The following is a 20591-nucleotide window of genomic DNA, read 5'->3' as shown; positions in this document are numbered from 1 at the left end:
GTGACATAAAGATATTTAAGTTGTAAAATAAAAGTCTTTTTTTAAAAACTTAAAATCGAGTTGCGGATATTTAACTGGCGCAGTCGGTAGGATTTCGTTTAAAATTAACTCCTATATTTCGGTAATGGTCAACTTGTGTAATTTCTAATTACTGTGATCACGTAATCCCGGAATCGTTAATAAAATTGTGAAATCCGCCAAAGAACCTATGTGTTACGAGCACATACGATTTGCAAAACTAAAATTAAGTGAACTGAAGTAAGCGGAGATAGTGATCCACCAAGAACAGTGAAACACTAAGTACAAAATCAAAAAACTTACAAGTGAACCAAAATAAAGTTAAAAACTACTGAAAAGAAAACAAAACCCAATCAACACCAACAACATGGCGTTACCACCACTATCATTGAGCGAAATCCACTTGAACCAGGCACTGCTGTCGATCAGACAAATAACTGCCTATGACGGTTCATCTGGACAGCTAAGCTCATTTATCAAACGAATCGAATATGTATGCGGATTATATCCAACTGAAGATCTTCGCCAACAAAGGATCCTATTTGGAGCGACCGAGATCCAACTGTCAGGAGAGGCACAACGCATATCGCAAATGATACAACCCAACACGTGGCTCGAACTGAAGACGGTGCTGATCAACGAGTTAAAAAATCACACACCATATGAAGAACTCTTACGACAACTATACACCACCAGATTCAACGGCAGTCTTCGTAAGTTTATAGAAGAATTAGAGATAAAAGCATTATTAATAAACAATAAGCTAAACTTAGAAAACATACCAGAAAATAATGTCATTTATAAAAACGCTTTGAACAACACAATTAAAGATGTCATTACTCGAAAACTTCCTGACAGAACGTTCATGACCTTAGCAAGAAAAGATATTACCACATTGTCTAATCTTAAGAAGGCAGCACAAGAAGAAGGATTGTACGAAGCTAGTACAACAGATTCAGGTACAAATAAAGATCAATCGAAATCGTCTCAATCAAATCGAAAGAATGTTGGAAACTATTATCCAAATTATAATACTACTAACTATCACAATCAAACTCAGAGTTCATCTGGAACAGGTCAGACTAATCGAACAAATCAACATCAAAATTCCCAAAATCCTGGATTATACAATGAGTTCAAAAATTCCTTGAATCAAGGTAGGGCTCAGAATCCATTCAATCAGCAAATATCTCAAAACCAAGCTAGTGGGAGTGGACCCAACCAACCTACTAAAAGAGGGAGGGAGAGCCAGAGTGGCCAAACGAAGATGGACGTAAATTTTCATCAAGCCGCCTCGGAAGAAACCGAGGAGGACCCTATATAAACATTACCATTAATAAAAGAATATTAAGGTGTATCGCTGACTCGGGATCATCGATCAACATCATGAAAGAAAATTATACAGATTCCGAGATAAAAGACGATAACCTTACGGTCCATACCATCAATGGACCTGTCCGTTTAACTAAGAGTATAATGAGGAATGCGAACAAAACATGTCCGTCCGAACAAAAGCTCTACATAAATAACTTTTCCGAAAATTATGATATTTTATTAGGAAGAGAATACTTGATGGCAAGTAAAGCCGTCATCGATTACAGAAATGACACTGTAACACTAGGAGCTAGGTCGTACCCAATCATTCAGAGTGGAGAAGCTATTAAAGCCGGCAAGACCGCACAGAAGTGCACTGATCCCTCTACAAAAGAAGAGAAGATCGCACCTAAGTGCCTTGACCCATCTCCAGAAGGAGATCAACACTTCGCTTCCGCTCTAGACAGTGAATTAAGGGAATGTAATCAATTAAGATTGGAACACTTAAACGACGAAGAGAGGGAAGAGTTAAAGAAGGTCTTATATGAGTTTAAGGATGTGCAGTACAGAGAAGGTGACAATTTGACTTTCACAAGTACAATCAAGCACGAGATCAAAACTCAACATGAAGACCCGGTCTACAGACGACCATACAAATATGCCCAGATACATGATCAGGAGGTAAACCAGCAAATCAAAGATATGATCAGGCAGGGAATAATTCGAAAGTCGAATTCTCCTTACTGCTCGCCCATATCTATGATTCCGAAGAAGATAGATGCTTCAGGAAAGCAAAAATATCGAATGGTAGTAGACTATAGAAGTCTAAATGAAATAACAGTTAAGGACAAATTCCCAACTCCACGAATGGATGAAATCCTAGACAAACTAGGTAAATGTCAGTATTTTACGACAATCGATTTAGCAAAAGGTTTCCATCAAATACCCATGGAACCTAGCTCAATCCCCAAAACTGCGTTCTCCACTAAGCATGGACATTACGAGTTCACTCGTATGCCCTTTGGGCTAACCACTGCCCCAGCTACCTTCCAAAGATGTATGAACAATCTGCTAGAAGAGTTAATCTTCAAAGATTGCTTTGTATACTTAGATGACATCATTATATTTTCCACTTCATTGGAAGAACACTTGTTGTCACTAAGGAGAGTATTTGGAAAGTTGAGAGACGCCAACTTGAAGCTACAAATGGATAAATGTGAATTCATGAAAAAGGAAACTGAATTCCTAGGTCATGTAGTCACTACTGAAGGAATAGTACCAAATCCAGGCAAAATCTCTGCCATTGTCAAATTTCCAATACCAGAAACGACTAAACAAATAAAGTCATTCTTAGGTCTGTGCAGGTTTTACAGGAAATTCATTCCTAATTTTACAAACATAGCAAAACCCATGACACTCAAACTAAAGAAAGGAGCTGTCATAGACCCCAAGGAAGAAAAGTACGTCGAGGCATTTGAGAGACTAAAAGTACTCATCACCTCAGACCCTATCCTTGCGTTCCCAGACTTTGACAAAATGTTCACGGTAACAACCGACGCTAGTAACATAGCATTGGGAGCGGTTTTGTCACAAGAACACAAACCGATCTGCTACGCTAGCATAACCCTAAATGAACATGAAATAAACTATTCAGCCATCGAAAAGGAATTATTAGCGATCGTATGGGCAACCAAGTATTTCCGTTCATACCTGTTCGGTAGAACATTCGAGATACAAAGCGAGATGAAGCGATGATTTGGTTGAACAACCTCAAGGAGCCAAATATGAAATTACAAAGGTGGAAAATAAAACTGAATGAGTTTGATTTTAAAAGGAATTATCTACCAGGCAAAGAAAATCATGTAGCTGATGCCTTATCAAGGGTAAAGATTAATGAAAATCTCCTTGGAGAAGCTTCCAATAGCGTTGGTGCAACTGTACATAGCGCACAGGAAGACAATCTAAATCACATTGCTATCACGGAAAGACCAATTAACTATTACAATCGGCAAATTGAGCTAATAAAAGGCAATGAAGATAAGGTAGAAACAATTCGTTATTTTCACAAGCTAATCATCAAGATCACGTATAAGGAAATGACTAACACCTTAGCGAAGGATATAATAAAGGAATATCTATGCACCAAAAAGAGCGCATTATATTTCCATATCGAAATAGATTTTCCTCCATTCCAAAAAGCCTATTTAGAAATCATTAATTCTAACAATATAACCAAAGCTATTAAATCAAGCACGAAACTCCTAGATATTCAGAATTACGCTGAATTTAAAGAAACCATATTAAAGAATCATAAAGGCTTACTCCATCCAGGGATAGAGAAAACCGTCAATTGGTTTAGGGGAAAATACTATTACCCGGATTATCAAAAACTAATCCAAAACATCATATACGAATGTCCTACTTGTAATATTGCCAAAACAGAGCATAGAAATACGAAGTTGGCATTCGAAACTACACCGGAAATACTGAACATCAGAGAGAAATACGTCATAGATTTCTATATGGTTGGTAACCAACAGTTCCTATCATGTATTGACGTATACTCGAAGTTTGCCACTCTTGTAGAAGTAAAAAGTCGTGACTGGTTAGAAGCAAAAAGAGCCATCATGAAAGTTTTTAACGAGATGGGCAAACCAATTGAAATCAAAGCCGATAAAGATTCAGCTTTTATGTGCACAGCATTGCAAGCATGGCTGAATGCGGAAAACGTCAAAATAGAGATCACTTCCAGCAAAAATGGAATATCTGACGTAGAAAGATTTCATAAAACAGTAAATGAAAAATTAAGAATAATATCTAGCGAGGATAACCCAGAAGATAGATTCACGAAGTTTGAATTAATTCTTTATACTTATAATCATAAAACCAAACATAATACCACAAATAGGACACCAGCTGATATATTCACTTATGCAGGCTCACCTGATTATGACACCCAACTAAATAAAGTGAATAAAATCACTCAATTAAATAAAAACCGCATAGAGTATGAAGTAGATACCCGCTATAAACTATCACCTCTAGTTAAGTCTAAGGTAACAAATCCTTTCAAAAGGACGTGCGAAATTAGACAGGTAGACGAAAAACATTATGAAGAAAAGAATAGGGGTAGGAAAATAACTCATTATAAATCAAAATTCAAGAAAAAGAAGAAATCTAATAGAAGCAAATATAATAATTCCAGAGAAACCGAGGAAGTTAATGGAATCGGCGAACTTCAACACAATTAAAATCCTCATCTTCCTCATAATTACCATCGTAATGGCACAGGGCCAAAACATAGAAATAAATCCTATAAAATCCCAAAACGGATATATGATATTCAAAACTGGATCGATTAACATACCTATCAATTACGAATACCATTATCTAACTGTTAATGTAACTAAAACCGAAGAACTATACCAAAATTTATTAATGCAAGCCACTAAATTCCAGGACATAATCCAAATAAAATATCTAGTAGACAAATTGCAAAGAGAAATGAACGGGCTAAAAATAACCAAAAGAAATAAAAGAGGCCTAATCAATATAGTAGGAACAGCCTACAAATATCTCTTTGGAACACTAGATCAGGAAGATAAAGTCGATTTGGAACAAAAAATAGAAAATTTAGCCAGCCATAGCATTCAAATGAATGAACTAAATTTGGTAATAGATGCAGTTAATAGCGGAATAAACGATATAAGCAAACTAAATGAAGAAAAAGACAGGAATCAACAAATAGAAATTTTGATATTCAATCTACATTTCACAGAATATATCGAAGATATAGAACTAGGTATGCAATTAACTAGGCTCGGTATATTTAATCCAAAATTATTAAAACAAGACTACCTGGAACAAATAAATTCTGAGAAAATACTAAATATAAAAACCTCCACATGGCTAAAATCCGATACCAACGAAATTCTAATAATTTCCAACATTCCCAAAGACATTACAAAAGTACCAATCTATAAAATCGTTCCGTATCCAGACGAATTAAATAACATGTTAACAGATATGACATACGACAAGTACTACATAAAAAATGAAGAAGTATTTGTTAAAGAAATTAGATTGAAAACCAATGACAATTGTATAAAAGGAATTTTAATGCAAATTCCCACTAAATGTCCATATTCCAAAACTTTTCAAAACTTTCAAATAAACTTTATTGAACCCAATATACTAACCACATGGAATCTTCCAAAAACAACGCTAAACCAGAATTGTGTAAACCAAGAAATCATAGCGGAAGGAAATACCATTATAAAAATCTACAACTGTTCAATCCAATTAAATGAATTTACAATATCAAACACAATGTTAGATTTTGCCCAGAATGTTTATGTCAACAACAACATAACTAAAATAAAACCACTGTCGTATGTCCAAACTAATGAAATAATTATGCAATACACCAAATATAGTAACCTATTACAAATAAGTCTACTAATTTCATTTGTCATAATTATATTAGTACTACTAAGTTATGTAGCTGTTAAATTTAAGAAAACTTCTAAAAGAGTCACGGTTAAATGTATTAACCCTATAATAGAAGCAGAAGAGGAACCAACCTCAGCCACCGCACTTGACACCCCGTCACTATACCCGAGGGTAATCGCCTAGGGACAGGCTAATAATAAACGTTGGGGGAGTGACATATCCATAATTCCCCACATCCCATACACATTATGCTTATGTACAATTCATCCAACCCATCCACACAAGTAACAGGACCCCACTCAAGAATCAATAACTGTTTCTTCCCATACTCCAAGCTAGGGCCCCCCATAATATAAACAATGGACCACATTGTTTCATCAACATTAGAATCACGCCACTCTCGAGAAATCGATCCTTTAGAATCACGCCACTCATGAGGACCAACCAAAGCTAGACATAAAACCAAGGAGTATCACATTCCTAGCTCCGTCATGTAATGCAACACCGATCGCCAGCAGTGGATGCCTTTCATCAAAGCCGACGCATCCCCAAATATCGATCCAGGCACGTACGCCACCGACACGAAGATGCAGCCGAGGAAAGCAACGCCCGAAGCCAGAGTCGGGAGTTCCAAGAGAAGGGCTCATGGAAACTAGCCAGCAGCAGAGAGATCAGTTCCGTTTGAGACAAGCAGACCCAAAGTCAAGTCGGGGAATTCATTTAAATCTTGTGACATAAAGATATTTAAGTTGTAAAATAAAAGTCTTTTTTAAAAACTTAAAATCGAGTTGCGGATATTTAACTATATGCATGTGTATGAGAATTCTGAGGCGAATATAACGTGATATGGGGTGAAGTTAATGATTAAAGTTCGTCTTATTGTAAGCAGGGTATTCCTGGCATAATTTTCTAATTCTAGGTATTTATATCGAGTATGTGCACATGTATATGCATGTGTATGAAGATTCTGAGGCGTATATAACGTGAGATGGGGTGAAGTTAATGATTAAGGTTCGTCTTATTGTAAGCAGGGTATTCCTGGCATAGGTAAGGTTAGGTTGACCCGGACGGCCCTCAGAGGGGGCCCCACATAGGCCAGTATGGCCCTTAGTTGTCCGGATAGGGGGGGGTATGAACCGTCGCGGCAGTGTTTAGTGGGTTTTGAAGTCCTCGAGGATCGAGGTATTTTTCGCATAGGCCGGTAGTTGCTGTGGCGTCCTCTTGGAGGCATCTTCCAGTGATGCCAGCACTGGGGCGCCCAGGTACTTCCTCCTTGCCCTTAAGAGAGCAGGACAGTTGCAGATGAGATGTTCCAGGGTTTCGGTTGCCCCAGGTTCGTCACATTTCCTACAACTGTCTCTGTTTGTGATGCCTAGCTTTGTTGCATGCGCCGCAGCCAGGCAATGGCCCGTTAATATACCCACTAATAATCTGCAGTCCTTCCGTGGTAGGTGCAGCAGGTAGTGGCTGAGTTTGTCATTGCGTTCCTTGCACATGATTTTCGAGGTTCTGCAGGCGGTGGTACTCCTCCACCTACATTCGGTTTGAGATCCGGCCTGCTTTTCTAGATCGCTTTGCAGCGTTCTGAGGGAGACCGGCACGTTCTCGGTTCTCGTATTCGCCAGCCCGACGCCTTCCTTAGCTAGTACGTCCGCCGTCTCGTTCCCTTCGATGCCCTGGTGGCTGGGAATCCAGTAGATCCGCACTGGCTTTGTCGTGCTTAGGGTATCTAGTGCCTCCCTGCTCGCCAAGACATTTCTGGAACTGACTGCGGACGACTGCATGGATCTTATCGCCGCTTGGCTGTCGACGAATAGGTTGACCGCATCGTGTGCTCTTTCAGTGAGAAGAGCGACTTCCGCTGCTTTCCTGATGGCAAAAACCTCTGCCTGGAATATGCTACAATGGTCCGGTAGCTTATATGACAGCCTTATCTCAGGGTCTGTACAGTATAGGCCCGCTCCTACTCCTCCGTCCATCTTGGAGCCGTCCGTATATATATTGAGGTGCTCCGTTTGGTCTCTTCCGATTTTCCAGTCTTCAGGTCCCAAGGATGCAGCTTTTTTTACGTCGAGGCATGTTTGGGGGGTCATGTAATCAGTTGATCTGTTCATTTCCCTTCCAATTGAACTATGCCCGTATTCTTGTGGCGACATATTTCCTGAAGCGATGAGGCGTTGTGCTGCCTTTCCTGCAGTCAGACGGGCGTGGATGTCTAGGGGTTCGATTCCAAGTAGGGTTTCGAGTGCTTTTGTTGGGGTTGACCTCAGCGCCCCTGTAATACAGAGCAAAGCCTGTCGCTGAGTCCTTTCCATAAGCTTATGATACGTTTTCTTTCCAGTAGCTTGCCACCACACTAAGACTCCATACAGCAGAGTTGGTCGCACCACCGAGATGTAAATCCAATGCATCAGAGCCGGAGATAGGCCCCATGTGCTGCTGAGCATCTTCTTGGATGCATAAAGCGCAATGGTGGCCTTCTTCACCCTTTCCAATACATTGGGTTTCCATGCCAGTTTACTATCCAGTACTGTGCCCAGGTATTTGACTTGTGTTTTTGGGGTTAGCCTAGTTTGATTGATCTTCGGGGGGGTCCATATCGATACCTTGTACCTCTTGGTAAAGAGGATGAGGTCCGTCTTGTCCGCGTTGATACTGAGTCCTACTTCTTCCGCCCACTCGCGTATCTCCCTGAGTGTTCGTTGCATTAGTGAGCTGAGGGTCGATGGGCAAACACCCGTAATAAGTATGCTTATGTCGTCCGCATAAGCTGTTATTATTGGGGCCTTCCTTTCGTATCTCTTGATGAGGTCGTCGACCACCAGATTCCACAGGAGGGGCGACAGGACTCCACCCTGGGGTGTGCCTCTGTGTGCCTCTTTCACCATGGAAGCGGTGCCCCACTCCGATTGCACCCGTCTGCAACCTAGGAGGTTCCTTATCCACAGGTTGATTGCTGGGTGTGTATTAGTTGCTACCAGGCAATTTGTTATTGCTTCCGCAGCCACGTTGTTGAATGCTCCGGAGATGTCCACAAATACTCCCAGTGCATACTTTTTATTGTGAAGGGCTTTCTCAATGGTAGCTACTACCGAATGTAGTGCGGTCTCCACCGATTTCCCTTTAGTATAGGCATGCTGGTTGGTTGACATCAGTCCCCCTACCTCATTTCTGATGTGTAAGTCCAGCAGCTTTTCTAGCGTTTTTAATATAAAGGAGGTAAGGCTTATCGGTCTATAGTCCTTGGGACTCGCATGGCTGCACTTTCCTGCCTTTGGGAGGAAGACAACTCTCGAGGTTCTCCATTGGATAGGGATATAGCCAGTACTTATACAAGCTGTGAATATTGCGGAGAGCCATGGGGTAATCGCCTCTTTGGTCACCTGCATCATGGCTGGGAATATCCCGTCAAGTCCTGGTGCTTTTGTGCCCGCAAAGGAGTCTATTGCCCAGTGGATTCGCTTGGTGGTTAACAAATCTGTTGGGGGGTGTTGTTCCTCGGTTGCTAGGTCCTGGTGCTCTTTGGCATCAGCGACCTCGGTGCCACCAGGGAAATGTTCCTCCATTAGTGCTGTTAGGGCTTCGTCACTGCCCTCTGTCCACTGTCCGTCATCTAGCTTTAATTGGCTTTGTATGGTAGCCGTGCGGTTTCTGGTACTTTCTCGATGTTGGAGCAGAAGGTCCTCCACGAGTTCCGTTGTGCTTTACATATTTCCTTCTTGTAGCTCCTGAGTAGGAGTCTGTATTCCTCATAGACGATCCCTTCGTTCGCTTGTTTGGCGATCTTAAAGAATTCCTTGAGGTTGTCCCTTTGAAGAGAGAGATCCCGGCTCCACCAGAGTGGCTTGGACCTCTTCTTCGTCCTCGAGGGTTTGCACGATGTGTGGTAGGCGTCCAGCAACGCGTTGGATAGGGTCTCTAGAGACTTCTCTATGTCCTCCGCGGATTTCACTGTGCCCGGACTCGCGAGCTTCGAAGTAACTGTCTTTTTAAACTTTTCCCAGTTTGTATTCCGGGGGTTTCTATAGACTATTACCTTCGAAGAATGTTTGAAGTCGCACTTAAACTGAATGTACTTGTGATCTGAGAAGGAGGGTCTTTCAAGGACCCTCCAGCTAGATACCGTAGTACTGTTTCCCGTTGCTAGTGTTAGGTCTAGCACGTTGGATGAAGTCGGACCCACGAAGGTGTGCTCCTCCCCGACGTTTGCTATATATAGATTAGTATAAAGTATAAAGTCTAAGAGTGACTCACCTCTATCATTGATGTCGGTGCTTCCCCACCCATTGTGGTGGGCATTGGCATCCGTCCCGATGACGAGTTGATAGTTTTTGGTGCCGGCTTCTGTCACCAGGCTCCTGAGTTCGTCGGGTGGTGCGGGTCTGTCGTGAGCCATGTAGCAGGAAGCCACCAGAAGGCGCTTTTCCTCGCTTTCCAGCATCACAACCGTCAGGTCATCCGTGCTGTAATGAGACATAAGGTAAGCATGGATTCCCTTTCGTACGAGTACGACGGTTCTGTTCCTGCTTACCGATGTTGCGTAGAACAGTTTGTGATTTGAGGACTTTAGTCCGGCCACTGAATTGCCTGTCGCAATCCAGGGCTCCTGGACTAGAGCTATGTCGGCGAGCCCTTGCTCCATGGCGATGAGGAGCTCCGCCGACGCTACCTTGCTTTTATGCAAGTTTAGCTGCAGCACACTCAGCATGGGTGGCTGGCTCACTTGCATCCGACGGGTTGACTACTAACGTCAGGTCACCGTCTTCCTCGTCTTCGTCCTCAAGCGCAAGACCCTGGGCGGCCTCCACGATGGACTCGAGACCTAAGTCCTTTTCCACCTCGCCTACCTGCAGGGTATGCGCGTCCTTGTCCTCAGGGTGGCGTTTTTTGAGGCGCAGGTAGACGCTACCCATGCCCCACGCCATCTTCCCGAACTTGGGATACAGCAGATCCTCTGCCTCCTTGTTTATTTGGAGGATCACACATTGGCCCCCCTCGTTGGGTAGTGGGCTACCAATGTGTAGGATCCTCCAATCGGTCGTTGGCACGTCCGCGTTTTGCCGCTGAAGGAGCTTCAGCGCTCGGTCTCCCTGGATTGTGATGGGGAAGAGTACCTTCGCCTTAGGCTTGGACGGGATAAGCTCCCGGTCCACAACCTCCAGCTTGGCCCCATCCCACATCGCCTCCAGTTGGCAGACCGTACGCGTCAGCCACCTTAGGGTTGGATCGTCGTTGCACTTTAGGATCTTAACCCCATTTAGCCACCCAGCACCATCGAACGTGGGCATAGGGGCCGCGGGGTCTTCTTCCATGTGTGCAAACAGTGCGTCGACGAGACGCGCGTGCACAAGCTTCCACTGTGCCGCTGACATCTTGCCGTTTTCCTCGCTCCGGTCGATGAGTGCCACGATCAAATGTCGTTTGGTCATATCGCTGACCTTCGCGTTCGATTTCGATGGCTTCTTGGCCACTTTCGGTGGAGGGGCTGCACTCTTGGGCCCGCGTTGCCGCTTGCTCGCCGGAGTGTCTTTAATGGCACTCTCAGTCGAGCGTTGCCTCTTGGTGGCCATCATCTCCTTCACCTTATTGGCATATTCGCCATTCGACGCCCTCATCTGTGGCATCTGGGCGTAATGTAGTCGGCCCTCCTCTACTCGCTGCTCGGCCCAGGCTAGCTTGACCTTCTCCTCCTGGGAGATGTCTACTTTACCTTGCAACCGGCTTTTGATATTGAGGGCCGCTTTGTATTGTGCTTTGGCCTTCATCCCCTCCTTGGAACGCTTCGGCCCTTCCCTACGCAGGGAGCTGGTGCCTGGTTCCGGTGAGCGGAGAAGGCTCTCTTCCTCCGTCCTGCTCATAGAGAGCACGCTCTCCAGATCCGTGTCTGTGTCGACTACGGCATCTGTGCGGCTCAACTTGCAGGCTGCGGAGTGAGTTGTTTTTGTTGTTGTTGTTGTGGCAGTAGCTTTACAACTGACTTGGCCTGCTCCCGCCAAGTCTGAGGTGTGACCGCTGGCGACACGCAGAGAGGATTGCTCCTCCCCGTGCCCGCCGGTGGTAGCAGTCACGCTTCCCACCGACGTTTGGGTTGACATCCCAACCCGTGCTTTCTCCTTCTTCGCCTCCATATTTGGCCCGAGGGTCCATACTGGTTAATATTTTTCGGGGGGACCACCCCCTAGCGTTTTTGGCCTGACCGCCAGGCACCTCTAGCCATGGCCCTGGTTCGGTTCCCCGACTTTGAATCGGGAAGACGCCGGACCATAGCCTTAGCTAGACACTGCATTACCCCGGACAGAGCAAGCGACAGTGCATTCCCCTTGTCCCGGGTAATGCAGTGTCCATTGCCCAGCCAGCACCCTCGTGGAGGGTTCAGCTAGAGGATTTTCGCCAGCCTGGCATAAATTCATTTACATTTTTCGTTACTTCGGTCGTTTGTACACGACGGGTAATATGGGATATAGTGAGGAAAGTGTAAGGTGGTAGCTATTCATTAGCGATTTTATTTTATGTTCAAGCCTTTTTTTTTTTTTTTTTTAGAGATTAGTTTCGGGCGCAACTACCAGAATCAAACGAAAGGCGCAGGATTGTACTCACGCAGTCATGCTCCTCCATCGGCGAAAGATCGATCTCCCGGCGACTCTGAAATAGAACATTATCCTTCCTTTCGTTTACATTACTATTTTTCGCAACCTTTGACTTTTCTCATACGGAGTTAGTCCTAGAACCATTAAATTTCTGTTTTTCCTTTTCTTCTCGGTACTTCTTAGGTTTCTCACAATTTCCTTTATCTATTTTCCATACTTTATATAAATTCTTAATACGAACGGGCTATACTAATAATTAAAGCTAAATATTAGGAAATTCATTGGTCTGTTTTGGAACTGATAATTGGGAAACTGGCATCTGGTCTCCAAAAAAAACCGTAACCATTAATTTTAATTATTCAGGGCATCTCTCGGGCCATAATTTTTCCTCACCACCGGCTTTAATGCGCCATTTCTAACCACGGACCGAGATCTTTTTATATGTCGACGAAACTCTATTAATACGGGGCTAATACAAGCGGGAACGGTATATTGAGTTTTCTTTCGGTATTTCTATCAATGTTTATGAATATTTTAAATGTGGCGCGGCTCGTACGTGCCTTGTTTTGTCGGCACACACTCCTCGTCGGGCGACTTGTGCGCCGGCTGGGGACGGGGAGCGGCCAACGGGAGGAGAATCTCAGCCCACGAGCAGTGGGCGCAGTGGATCGCTCGTTGATGCGGCACGTGGAATCTACGGGCCCCTCGGCGGATCCAGGATAAATGATGAATCAGAGTGCTGACGCCTGCGATTTCCAGGCGGGTCTAAGAACTCCACTTTGCTGGTCACTCTTTGGTGCCGCAAACGTGGGGGTGACTTGCGGCGCCTTGTCACGGGTCGCGCTAGGCTGGGGCGCGCAAGGCGGCGTCTTTCCGAAGAGCTGGTCCGCAATTTCCGCAGGAAATCTTTTTCTGCGCAAAAATACGAGTTACCTCTATTACATTTTCGTCCGGAGAATGAGGATCGACATTTATCTTACCGCAGTGGCAGCGGAATCCGTGGATGTTCACAGATTAATCCAGCCTCTGGCGTTCCTCTGGGTTGGAACGCCCACAGAAGAGGTTGTTCCAGCAGAAACGGCTACACTTATACACCTTCCGGCACTGTACACACTTTTTACTTTAGGTAGTGTAATTCGGCGCGGATGGCAAACTTTTCACTGTTTAAAAAACACGTCTTGTTGGCTTGATTGTCGCACAGGAAAAGATCGAAGCCGGAAACTTGATCTGGCCGCTTGTCATTTGCATGCACTCTTGCATGGGGAGGTTACGCCCTCTAGGTTGTCAAAATTGAGCAACCCTGACCTCGGCTGACTTCTACACTTGTCCGTTCTGCGGTCAGCTGTCCAGGCAGCTGATCAGCAAGGCGCCTTCCAACACATACTGAGTCGATTCATGACCCCTACAAAGCCCCCCCACCAGATCAGACTAGGGGTGGTTACATCTCCTAGGCTGATACCACATGAAGCGACTTATCACTGTCGTATGTCCTTTGCGTGGTAGTTACCCAGCAGGCGGCCTTGCAAATCTTTCAATTCGTAGTAGGAATTTCCTATCTTTCTGCGGACACGGGCTTTCACAAAGGCAGGCCCAAACTTGGCGTTGTAGCCGGACTGAAAACAACTTTGTTTAAAATTTCTCCTAAACACTTCTTGGCCTACTGCAAACGGTACTTCGCTGGACCGTAAGTTGTATCGCTTCTCGTTCAGATTGTGACTTCGTTGCATTTGCTTTCCAGCGCTTTGGCGTACTATTTCAAAGGAATCTTGCTTATCGAACACCAACGATCGATCCTCTAGCATGTTCAATTTTCTCAATAACGAATATGTCGAACCACTTGTAATCATGTGTTGACCGAAAGCCATGTAATACGGAGTCGTTCCTACGCTGGCATGTCTTGCCGTTCTCAACGCACACGCTATTCTGTTTAAGCACTCGTCCCAGTTCTTCTGGTCGGGTCGTATGTACGCCCGGATACCAGCAATCACGGAACGGTTCACCCGTTCGGAGGCGTTCGCCTGAGGTGAATACGTATTTCTGAAACCGGTGAAGAAAATTAGCGCAGAGCGCAGTTTAAGGTAACGCACACCCTGACGTTACCTTGAACTGAGTCAAGAGTTTTCGGAAGGTTTCAGATCGAAACTGCGATCCATTATCGGATACGATAGTTTCGGGTACACCAAATTTCATGAACAACTCTCCATCTAGGTACTTGACCACCACCTCTGCGCTAATTTTCTTCACCGGTTTCAGAAATACGTATTTTGAGAAATGATCGAGCACAATGAAAATGCCAATATTCCCGCTTCTGGACCGGGGATAGGGACCCAAAATATCAACGAATAGCCTTTGGAAAAACCGGTGGGTTTCTGGTGCTTTCCCCAACGGAGGTCGGAGAATGCGACTCCGAGCCTTAGTCGTTTTATACACGTCGCAGGAGTTGATATAAGCCTTGACATCCGAAACCAAACCTGGCCAAAAGTAGTGACGTCTTATGCGTTCGATCGTTTTGTGGATTCCTCCGTGAGCAGCTATCGACCTATTATGAGCTCGACTTAGGATATCCGGAACCAAACTCTTTGGTACCCAGAGCTTCCAAGCATACTCGTCGTGGATTTGCTCTCCAGACAGGTGCTCGGCACGACGGAATACGAAGACGCCGTCAGTTTTCAAATCAGGCAGTTTATCCTTGTTGGTTTCTACTCGGCTAACTAACTCGGTATACTCGGGTGACTTGAATCCTGTCGATTCAAGATCAACCAGCGATCCTTCGGGTAATTCCAAAGCGGCCACCATCTCTTCATTAACCCGCGACAAGGCATCAGGAACCACGTTCTGTGTGCCTTTTCGATGCTCAATTTTAAAACGGTATCTTTGCAATCCTAGTGCCCATCGGGCTAGCCGAGAACTGAGGTCGGTATTAGACATGAGCCATTTTAAGGACGCGTGATCCGTTATCACGGTGAATTCGTGTCCTTCCACGTACGCTCTGAAATTCTTCAGCGATACTATGGCGGCTAAACATTCTTGCTCGGTTACGGTATAATTCCGTTGAGCTTTGTTTAGTTTTTTCGAGACATAAGCGATTGGACATTCGTCCCCTTCTTCCGACAGCTGCACCAGAAGTCCCCCTACTCCTGTTTTGCTAGCATCACAGTGGATGTAAAACGGTTTCGTAAAATCAGGGCTTCTCAACACCGGGGCTTCGCAAAGGCACCGCTTCAATTCATTGAAGGTTTCTATGGCTTCCTTTGGAAACACAAACTTCCTCTTGGTTGTCATGACGTCGGTCAAGGGCGAGGCGAGTGACGCAAAATTTGGTACGAACTTACGATACCACCCACACATTCCTATAAAGCTTCTCAGTCCCCTCAGATTTTTCTGTACTGGGAAGTCGGCAATGGCCTTTATCTTGTCGGGATCGGTTCGGACTCCTCCGTCTCCTATTATGTGCCCCAAATACCTCACTCGGCGCATGCAGAAATGGCTTTTACCGATGTTGATAGTTAATTTCGCTCGCCTGAGTTGCTTGGCCATTTTTAATAGTACTTCCAGATGTCGCTCGAAATTCGAAGAAACTATCAACAGATCGTCTAAGTAGATGAACACTTCGTTTCGAAGGTTACAAGTGTAAGATATGAATATTAGTTTATAAGATTTGAATATTAGTTTAAGATTTACTCATCGATAGTATTATAAGAAATACCAATGTACTCGATATATCGATACTTGTCCTCGACAAGTATCGATATGCCAACACACATTCATTCGAATACGACGATCAAGAAAGAAAATAAAACCGTGCTATTAAAAGTTTACATATCAGGTGTGCGGTTTGCCCAAAAAAAAAAAAAAAACTCTGCGATGAACTATGCAGACATAAGAGCGAAAACCAAAAGTGAACTTAGCGACATATTGCGTAGGCAAAACGTATATTTTGATCAAGATGCCAACATACACCAATTACGTACAGCAGTGAAAAAAATCATGGAAGACACGCATGAGCTAGGAAATACGGCGCCAAGCGCAGACGAGACTATGCAGGCAGACATTTTTGCAGTCCCGGTTGAGCGCGAGATAGATAGAGACAACCGTAGTGCACAACACGCAGTAAAAGCGGCGCCAGAAGAATATGGTGAAAATGTGCAGAAGGCTCGAGAAGCATTCATGCCGCGACAAGACAACGCTTGTTCGAAATTGACCATGCGATCAGATGAATACGAAGAAGAATCGTGCCGTTTGCAGCAGTTGGAACAATTGTACGTTTCTCGCAAGCGCGTAGCTGATCTCAAATTAAGCATATTGAAAACGGAGAAAGAGGCTATGGAGTTGGAAACGCCGAGAGATTGCATCGACTTGACACACATTGAGGAGTTGATGCGTCCATTTTCTGGAGATGACGACCAGGCTGTAACCAGTTGGATAAGTAACTTTGAGGACATTATGAATTTCCATGGTGTATCCGAGTCAAAATGCTGGATATTAGCGAAGCGCCTGCTAGGCGGATCGGCAAAGGCGTACATCGACCATGTGGCGCCTTTGACTTGGCAATTGATGCGAGCAGAATTGCTCAACGTCTTTGAGCAGAAAGTGACAGCGTGGGACATTGGAAAGCGACTGGAGGCACGGAAAATTGCAAATAATGAAAGCGCATTGCAATATTTCGTCGCAATGTGCAGCATAGCGTCGCAAGCAGACATGGCCACGAGCGATGTGGTCAAATTCATCGTAGAGGGACTGCAGGACAAGACGGGCATGGCAGCATCCATGCTATATTGCAGCACACTCAACAAGTTGCGTGACAAGATGGTCACCTATGATAAGGTCAGAAGAGCTCCTGGTGTCGTAGCAATTCGTAGCGAAGGTATGACAAAGGGAAAACTAAATGTGAATATGGCAGTTGGGCAGCAGCAAGGTGGTGGCGCAATGCGTTGCTACAACTGTCGGCAATTTGGGCACGTTATGAAGGAATGCAGTCAGCCAAAGAGACCGGATGGGGCATGTTTTAACTGTTGGAGTACCAGCCACCTATATTCGCAGTTCCCGAAACGAAAGATGGCCACTAGGGTAGCTGCAGTTCAAGATGAGGACCAGGAGAAAAAAACAACGACGATTTAGCGGCTGTCCAGTTAATCACTTTATGACTTCCGTTTGGTGAACAAAGAGGCGTCAGTATTTTTAGTCTATTTGATACAGGTAGCCCTGTAAGTTTTATTCATAAGTCTTTGATACCGAAGTCGGCTATAGTTGAAGCCTATAATGAAGTTAGGAAATACTATGGACTAGAAGGACAACCAATTCCCATATGGGGAAAATTTAAGTGCCATATTGTAAGATATGAATATTAGTTTATAAGATTTGAATATTAGTTTAAGATTTACTCATCGATAGTATTATAAGAAATACCAATGTACTCGATATATCGATACTTGTCCTCGACAAGTATCGATATGCCAACACACATTCATTCGAATACGCCGATCAAGAAAGAAGAACATATAATAAAACCGTGCTATTAAAAGTTTACAATATTGAATTTTGCACAAAGAAATATATCGTTTTATTAAACATCGTAGATGATAACATGCTGCCTTTGCCGGTATTGTTGGGACGCGATGCCCTTAAAGTTATTGAAGTAAAATTAGTTCATAAGAAAAATATCAATGCGAAGCAACACACATCATTAAGTTCGTTAAAGCAAAAAGCTATTAGTTTAACCTGCGCGTCTTTATTCACCGAACGTAAAAATAATATTAACATAAGACTATATGATAAGTTATATGGTAATCAATCAGAAAGAAGCGAGCTAATCAAACGTTCTAATCCATTTAAAAATCAGACACAAGAAAACTCAAGGAATGACAAAATGGCCATCGAGAATATGAATCAAGGCGACGAGTTCAGTAACTTTTGTGCGTCGGTAGAGATTGATGAAGAGGAACATATTAACGTAGGTTTCGAATTTGGCCCCACTCTTGCAGAAAAGTGTAGGGAAGTTATTAAGACATACTATTTACACAAAGAATTTGACTTTAAAGCACCACCAAAGTATCAGATGCAGATTTGTGTAACAGAAACAACACCATTTCATTGTACTCCGCGTCGTTTATCCTACCATGAGAGAGAGAAAGTAGCTGAAATAGTAGATGATCTGTTAGAAAAGAAAGTAATCCGTCATAGTGAGTCTCCTTATGCTTCCCCGTTGGTCCTAGTAAAAAAAAAAATCAGGAGAACTTCGAATGTGTGTCGATTACCGTGGTCTGAACAAACGAATTGTTAAAGATAATTTCCCATTGCCCCTTATTGAGGACTGTCTTGAGTTTTTAGAAAACAAGTGCTGTTTTTCCATTATAAGTTTGAAAAGTGGGTATCATCAAATAGGCGTAGAAGAAAAATCAGTTCCGTATACATCGTTTGTGACACCGCAAGGACAGTATGAGTACTTGAGAATGCCCTTTGGGTTAAAAAATGGATCCGCTATTTTTCAGAGATTTATTTCGGAGCTCTTGAGAGACTTTATTAGGAACAAAAGCATTGTAGTGTACATGGATGATATATTAGTAGCCACTAAAACAGTTGAAGAACACATGGATATATTAAAAAGACTATGCATTCGGTTTAGCGAGCAAAATTGAGAGATAAATCTAAAAAAGTGTAGGTTTGTCAATCGAAACATCGATTTCCTGGGGTATAAAGTTAATCAAAACGGAATAGTTCCTAGTGATTCCCATATTGAAGCCTTGAAAAAATACCCAGTCCCTCAAAATGTAAAAGCACTGCATTCATGCTTGGGATTCTTTTCGTATTTTCGACGTTTCATGTTGTCATTTGCGACGACAGCTAAGCCCTTGGTGCAGTTGTTAAAAGAAGGTGGTCCGTTTCCCATGAATAGAGAACAGGTGAAGACGTTTGAAACTCTTAAGAATGCGTTGGCAAATCCTCCGGTATTAGCCATTTTTAGCCCAAATAGAGAAACGGAATTACATACAGACGCAAGTTCATACGGTTATGGCGCAATACTGATGCAAAGACAAGATGATGGGAAGATGCACCCTGTGTCCTATTATTCCGGCAAAACAACAGAAAGAGAATCACGTTATCATAGTTTCGAACTAGAGACATTGGCTATAATTTATGCATTGAGGCGTTTTAGAGCATATTTGGAGCATAGGTCCTTCAAAATAATCACGGATTGTAATTCGTTAGTACAGACGTTAACCAGAAAGTCAATTAGTCCTAAGATAGCACGGTGGTCCCTAGAGTTAGAGAACTATGATTACTCCATTATGCACAGACCTGGGGCCAGTATGGCGCACGTTGATGCGCTGAGCAGACAAGATCAAGTGACGAATATGTTAGATGATGGTTATAGAGTCAAATACGTTTTAGAAAAGTATAATTTAGAAAAAGATGAGAGTAGAAAGCAATATACAAGGAATAGTGTAAGTAGAGACAACACTGGTAGTGAGCATAGAGGTACCGTAGAGAACCCTGTGATTAAGTGTAGAGAATTAAATATCAATAGAGAGCGTAGTAGTACCGTACAGAACCCTGCGATTGAGTGTGGAGAATCAAGTGCAGTAGGAAGTAGATTGGGAAATAAGTGGAAGTCTGATGATAGAGAGAACCTTGGTGGTGATTGTAGAGATAACATAGAGAATAGTGAATATAGGGAAGAGGATGGATGGAAGATTGAAATTAGAGATTTGAGCCAATGTAGAGGAAGCGTTAACGATGTGGTGGGGGGAGTAAAGTACATTAGTAGTAGGAATTCAGATAAAGAGAAAAAATGTGTTGAGGATACAGTAGAGAGGGACAAGTTAGAGTTTCAGGAGGAAAGATTACTAAAATCATTGATAGTTGGGGTAGTAGGTGCAACGCCAGAAGATGTTGATTTGATATTGCAAACAGAACAGATGCGAGACAAGGAAATAGTTAGCATTCGAAAAATGCTAGAGGATGGAATTGAAGTAGATTTTGAAATGATAGATGGTATTGTTTACAAGAGGAGTTGTGAAAACAAACTATGTTTCTATGTACCAATGTGTATGGAAGAGCAGTTGATAAGGCGGTCACACGAAAAACTAGGACATCTGGCCGCAGAGAAGTGCGTGAGTGACCTTTTGAGGACCTACTGGTTTCCGTCAATGAGAAGTAAAGTGGCAAGGTTCATCTGAAACTGTCTACCGTGTATACTACACTCGATGCCTAAAACAATCC

This window comes from Drosophila miranda, assembly GCF_003369915.1.
Source record: "Drosophila miranda strain MSH22 chromosome Y unlocalized genomic scaffold, D.miranda_PacBio2.1 Contig_Y1_pilon, whole genome shotgun sequence".
Classification (NCBI taxonomy): domain Eukaryota; kingdom Metazoa; phylum Arthropoda; class Insecta; order Diptera; family Drosophilidae; genus Drosophila; species Drosophila miranda.
Note: the sequence above shows the minus strand (reverse complement) of the source record.